A 7,361-nucleotide genomic window follows, 5' to 3' on the forward strand; every position below is an offset into this window, starting at 1 on the left:
GGATGGTGCTGGCAGTTGCGATATGGCTGTGGTATGGCTCATGTGTGCAAGTTGAAATGACATGTGTGTTGGTGATTGTGATGCCATGTCTGAGGTTTGCCAATGCCACTCATGTACAACTGTCATGTGTGTATGTGTCCATTGTACAGTGCCCTGATGCCTGTGTTTTATTTCTCCCTGTCTGCAGCGTCAACTGATGAAGAGGGCGGAGAAGGTGCTGTGGAGCACAGCGGCGGGGATCGCACCGCCAGCCGGAGACACAAGGCCCGGCTCCCCTCCCAGGTTGTGATCTCGTCGGGGAGTGAGGAGTCCGGTGCCACGTCCCAGGCCGCAGCTGCCGGGGGGAGGTCCAAGAGGCGGAGGTTGGAGTTGGACTCCTCGGCAGCAGAAGGGGCAGCTGGGACCCCACAGGGCCCAACGGGGGAAGATGGCACGGAGTCATCCAGGTTGGTGGGGGGTTTGGTGGAGGAGGAGGCCGTGCAAGCAACAGAGACGGGGTCTGGAGGTGGGGATTCCACTGGTGCTAGTGATGCAGTGCAGGACCAGGGACAGGAGGCAGCACAGGCCGCCGCGGAGGTGCCTGTGTGCAATCCTGTCCCTGATCCTGTCACTGCATCATCTTGCACCAGCAGGGATGCCTACGTCCAGACCCGTTTTCGGGCAGGGGATGAGCTCACAACAACTGGCCTTCCTCTGCCTGCGGACGTGGCTATCCGGGTCCGGGTTGAGCCTGTCCTGACTGGTGTGGCGTTGCGTCAACGGGCCATGCGGGGTGACCTGCAGTCTTTTCATGAGGAGACTGCACGTCATCTCGAATGGCTCGTTGACCGCGTCGGCCTACTGGGACAGGTCACCCAGGCCGGATTCCTCCGTTTGATGGGGCTTGCTCAGACCCCCTCCTCAACTGAACCCCCTATGCGCCAGTCATCCTCCGTGCCATCTTCCCACCCATTAGCCACCTGGGTGCCCTGTGGAGCTGCCTCTGACGGTGCGGCCAGGCTGGTGGAGGAGGCATCCCTGCCACAGTCGGGAGTCAGACGTCCAGCAGGGGTGGCCACATCAATGACTGCAACCCAGCCAGTGGAGGATGTGCAGGCAGCAGGATGCAGTGCACGGGTAGAGGCACAGCAGCAGCAGCAATGAGGTGGGCGCCATGATGGCTCGGGGACTTCGACATCGGAGGGGCAGGCATCGGCCGGAGGGCAGGAGGACCCAGGACGGGAAGTGTCTTCCGTGTGGCAGCGGTTGGGCCACGCCATAGATGCGGAGCGGCAGCGGGCGGAAGAGGCACGGCTCACGATGGTCAGGGCGGAGAACTCCATGGGGAGGGCCCTAAGGCGGGCCGAGTGCCTCGATGCAATCCGCAGGGAGTTGGAGGTGAACATGTCGACAGCCCTGCGGACCCTCGGGGCCATGGAGGAGGGCCGCCTCCGGGACATTGAGCAGGAGTTTGATGATGCCCTGGCCCGGAACATCCCGAAGTGAGCCGTCGGACTAGCCCGCTGCCCTTGTAAATAGTTCTGTAGTTAGTGTTAGGTTTCCTTTGGTTTTGCATTTTTTTGGGACCTTTTGGACAATGGGCCACATTTTTGTATATAGTTCTTTTATTAGGTAGTGTTATTAGATAGGTTTCATTTCTTCTGTTGGGATCATGGACCCTGGATTGTTTATCTGTATATAGTTAACTGTTGGATTTTCATTTTTTTTAATGATTTACCCATGGAGCAATGGTTTTCGATTTTAATTTTCCATTGGATTTACTTTTGTGGACTGTGACTTTGGACACCTTTCCTTTGGATTATGATTTGTGGTTTTGCATTATTTCACGGACATGCTGGTTTCTTTTCCCATTTTTGTTTGTTTATTTTTGATTCAATTTATGTTGCTTTTAATACATATTTTTTCTTCAAACTTCAATGTGTAGTATCATCTCATTGGTTTCATGCATATGATGATATGGGTTTTGACATTCACTGACACCCATTGGGTGTATGTGAGGGACATGTGTTCATTTCCAAACTTGCAATTGGGGTTCTATCATGTTATTGCCATTTCTAAGTGGGTGGATGCAATACTCGGGTGGTTGTTTGGCATTTGGAGGATGACCATAAGGGCCAGGGATCTAGATTGTGATGACATGTTGGCTGGGGGACATGTGTGGGGGCCTGGTGGAGGGTGCCCCACAGTGCTGGGGGGTGGGGGTGCTGGGGGACATGAGTTGGACATGAGTGGGGGCCTGCTGGCAGGTGCACCACAGTGCCGGGGGGTGGGGGTGCTGGGAGACATGAGTTGGACATGAGTGGGGGCCTGGTGGAGGGTGCCCCTGGATGCAGGGGGGTGGGGGTGCAGGGGGACATGAGTGGGGGCCTGGTGGAGGGTGCCCCTGGATGCAGGGGGGTGGGGGTGCTGGGAGACATGAGTTGGACATGAGTGGGGGCCTGGTGGAGGGTGCCCCTGACTGGTGGGGGGTAGGGGTGCAGGGAGACATGAGTGGGGGCCTGGTGGAGGGTGCCCCTGGATGCAGGGGGGTGGGGGTGCAGGGAGACATGAGTTGGACATGAGTGGGGGCCTGGTGGAGGGTCCCCCTGACTGGTGGGGGGTGGGGGTGCAGGGAGACATGAGTGGGGGCCTGGTGGAGGGTACCCCTGGATGCTGGGGGGTGGGGGTGCAGGGAGACATGAGTTGGACATGAGTGGGGGCCTGGTGGAGGGTGCCCCTGACTGGTGGGGGTGCAGGGGGACATGAATGGGGGCCTGGCGGATGGTGCCCCTGACTGGTGGGGGGTGGGGGTGCAGGGGGACATGAGTGCGGGCCTGGTGGAGGGTACCCCTGGATGCAGGGGAGTGGGGGTGCTGGGAGACATGAGTGGGGGCCTGGTGGAGGGTGCCCCACAGTGCTGGGGGGTGGGGGTGCAGGGGGACATGAGTGGGGGCCTGGTGGAGGGCACCCCTGACTGGTGGGGGGTGGGGGTGCAGGGGGACATGAGTGGGGGCCTGGTGGAGGGTGCCCCACAGTGCTGGGGGGTGGGGGTGCTGGGAGACATGAGTGGGGGCCTGGTGGAGGGTGCCCCACAGTGCTGGGGGGTGGGGGTGCTGGGAGACATGAGTGGGGGCCTGGTGGAGGGTGCCCCTGGATGCTGCGGGGTGGAGGTGCAGGGGGACATGAGTGGGGGCCTGGTGGAGGGTGCCCCTGGGTGCTGGGGGGTGGGGGTGCAAGGAGACATGAGTTGGACATGCGTGGGGGCCTGGTGGAGGATGCCCCTGACTGCTGGGGGGTGGGGGTGATGGTATACATGAGTGGGGGCCTGGTGGAGGGTGCCCCTGGATGCAGGGGGGTGGGGGTGCAGGGAGACATGAGTTGGACATGAGTGGGGGCCTGGTGGAGGGTGCCCCTGACTGGTGGGGGGTGGGGGTGCAGGGAGGCATGAGTGGGGGCCTGGTGGAGGGTGCCCCTGGATGCTGGGGGTGCTGGGAGACATGAGTGGGGGCCTGGTGGAGGGTGCCCCACAGTGCTGGGGGGTGGGGGTGCTGGGAGACATGAGTGGGGGCCTGGTGGAGGGTGCCCCACAGTGCTGGGGGGTGGGGGTGCTGGGAGACATGAGTGGGAGCCTGGTGGAGGGTGCCCCTGGATGCTGGGGGGTGGGGGTGCAGGGGGACATGAGTGGGGGCCTGGTGGAGGGTGTCCCTGGATGCTGGGGGGTGGGGGTGCAGGGGGACATGAGTGGGGGCCTGGTGGAGGGTGCCCCTGGATGCTGGGGGGTGGGGGTGCAGGGAGGCACAAGTGGGGGTCTGGTGGAGGGTGCACCAAAGTGCTTGGGGGTGGGGGTGCAGGGGGACATGCGTTGGTGGGCAGTAGTGCAAGGTGACATGTGGGTTGGCTGGGGGGCATGGTGGAATGGCTGCCTGCGGGACATGTGCAGGGTAGTCCCCTGTGGTGTGGGCCACCTGCAGGGGCCGTGGAGGGTGTAGAGGGAACACCTGGGAGGACCCACACGGGCAATTCACGTGTAGTGCTCCCCACGCACCCCTGAAATACACGTGCCCTGATGGAATCGCATGTGATACTTCCCACGCACCCCTGAAATGCACGTACCCTGCTGATTTTGCATGGGATACTTCCCGCGCACCACTGAAATACACGTACCCTGATTGAATTGCGTGTGATAACTCCTGCGCACCCCTGAAATGCACGTACTCTGCTGATTTTGCCTGTGATACTTCCCGCGCACCCCTGGAATACACGTACCCTGATGGAATCGCGTCTGATACTTCCCGTGCACCCCTGAAATGCACGTACCCTGCTGATTTTGCATGTGACACTTCCCGCGCACCACTGAAATACACGTACCCTGATGGAATCGCGTGTGATACTTCCCGCGCACCCCTGAAATGCACGTACCCTGCTGATTTTGCGTGTGATACTTCCCGCGCACCCCTGAAATACACGTACCCTGCTGCTTTTGCGTGTGATACTTCCCGCGCACCCCTGGAATGCACGTACCCTGATGGAATCGCATGTGATACCTTCTGCGCACCCCTGAAATGCACGTATCCTGCTGTTTTTGCATGTGATACTTCCCGCGCACCCCTGGAATACACGTGCCCTGATGGAATCGCGTGTGTTACTTCCCACGCACCCCTGATGTACACGTACCCAGTACAATCACGTCTGAAACTTCCCGCGAACCACTGAAATACACGTTCCCCGCTTGGCATTTGCTGTTTGGCTGCCCTGTGAACTGGTCCAGGGTTAGCGCAGCCCTTTGCGATGATTTGGAAATTTTGAAGGCTTTTCCTTGCGCGAGGGCATTCTTGGGGGCGTAACTGACGCTGCTGCAGGGTCGCTGCGCCACTCTGCGCCACGGCTGGTTTTTGAGGCTAAAATCCATGAATACGGTGTGCGATGAAAAGGATTTTATCGCACGCGGCTGGCGCAGTGTATCGCACGGGGACACTGTGCGCCAGCCGCGTGCGCCACTTTTGTGCGAAATTCTATGAATTACCCTCCAAGTTGTTTTAGGAACTTCTTTTAATACATTTAAGTTACACGAAAACATTGCGTGTGGAAGTTTTGGATGTGAGGTGTGAGAATTGACAAATGTTTATGAGTAGGAAACATATATGCAGGAAAAGTCAATTCGAGGGAGATATAGAAATAAGTATTCATAAGCTTTTAGCAGAATTGTGATCTTGTTTCATTTCTAACATGCATTGACTTACTCCACAGCAAATTACTCTCCATCAGACCACCGATGTTGATTGAAAGTAGGCATTCAGTTGTGAAACCTACAACCACATTTAGGAGTAATTTACACTTGTACTAATTGAATTGTTCTAGAATCAGACCATGAGGCTTGAGTAGCCCCGGTGCAGAGTGTGAGGCTCTGCCAGGAAACAACAATGTTCATCTCATTTGTGGGGTGATGGCCATGCTGCAAAACAATGGGACCAAGTCAAAAATAAATTATTCTGACATGTTTGTGACTTAAACCTGGATAGGTATATTTAATTCTCAATTAAGTTTCTAGGAGTAACGTGATCCTTCTGATTTAGTGTTAGTAGATTTAGAGCAAATTAGAGCTAGTGATTCATAGTAACTTCTTTGGTAATTAACCCTAAAGGGCTCAGTAACATTATCCATTTTATAAGGTCAATACACTAATTAAAGTAATTGTTAAAGTACACAATGCATCTGCTAATTACCATTGTTTTACTTTTTAAATACTCAGATGTATAGTAATCAAAGAACATCCATTTAATTCTGCCTTTACTTCTGGCAATCTATCCTTTAGTCTGCCATTCAACCCTTACACTGTGCAGCACCAATTCAACATTCACTTTGGCCATCTCGTGTAATTGTGTGTGTCTCATTATTACACCAACCTTGGATGTAGATCAATATTCTGTTATGTTATGCTATTGGGTATTGTTACCATGTTCATCTGCCTTTTGTATGGTCTCTTGGCCCTCTGGCAGATATGAAAGAGGTGCTTCTGGATTGGGTTATTGGAGAATGAGGGAAAATGCAAGAAAAATGTGCTGTTGAATTGATATGTACAGTTAGGATTAGCCCCGGTACTGTTTGTGGGTCATTTTCTAGGTATTTTCTTTCCAGAGCACTTCAATTATCTTTGGCTGGAGGGGAGCCTAATTTACCCTCGTAGGGATAACAGTAATAGAGCAACTATTTGTCGAGTGCACCAATTACCAGGGAACAAGTTACAAGGCACTGTAATACAGACAATAAGACAATAAAACAGAGTATCGAAAACAATGATAGATATAAACCATAAATTCAATCAAAATCCTAAAACCATAACAGAAGTAATCAAAGAGTCAGAAACATTGTTAATCCAAACATGAATTGAAGTGATCCTTGCATCAAACCAATGTTCTTTGAAACAACATTTACAGTTTTGCAGAGGGGAAACATTCTCTTGATGGATTGTGGGTGGTTGTTCCATAGTTGACCTGACTCCATTCAACTGTAAGTGAGCGGCCACCCATGTACTCCCCTTGACATCTCCCTATCTTTACGCTGATGCCTGAATTCAAGCGCAATAACCTGGAAAGAATATGGATTTCTACGAAGTTTGATAGATCAGTTAATGCCAGGTCATGAACTATTTTACACATCAATGCCAAAATACATAGGTGAACTGGATTTACCTTTCTTATATAAACATCCTAGATATTTGTCATACTATGTTCTCAATAACAGGATTATGCTCCTGGCTTTTTATAGAAAGATTGACATTTCTTGAAGGCCTTTTTGTTTACGAATCCCCAAATAAAGAGACATGCAATACTGAAGTATTTATATACCTACTACCTTTACTAACACTTTTCCATGATTTTCCTCTAACATTGATGCTTAGATGTTAAATAGATGCCATTGCGCTAACTCTTACCACCTTTACCACTGCAACAAGCTGGGGAATTAAAGTTAGTTTACTAAAAAAACAAAATGCCCTTGATTCCACACGGACTCATCTGGTGTGGGAGAGGGTCCCAGTTGATTGGACCAGTAAAAAGGTACTGGTTCAGATTAAGAGCAAATTCCGTGCAACACTTCTGTCTTACCTCCATAAAGACAAAGCAGCTGCTCTGCATACAGCACTGAACTGTGCCTAAGTGCTCAGCACTACTTTCCTATCTTTAGAGCTACCCCAGTCAAGTGGTTGGGACTGTGATATATACTTTGGTTGGAGAGGTGTAATGTTCTGATATGTACTGTCTGTTGGGTGGGGTGTTTGTAGAGACTCGCACTGGAGGGGGATAGTCTGTACCTCTGCTCTCTATATGGTAGAGGAGAGGCACAGAGAACCCCTGCCAAGATTCTCTATTATTGGTATTCTGGTC

This window comes from Ambystoma mexicanum, chromosome 4p (genome assembly GCF_040938575.1).
Source record: "Ambystoma mexicanum isolate Mex_15411 chromosome 4p, UKY_AmexF1_1, whole genome shotgun sequence".
Classification (NCBI taxonomy): domain Eukaryota; kingdom Metazoa; phylum Chordata; class Amphibia; order Caudata; family Ambystomatidae; genus Ambystoma; species Ambystoma mexicanum.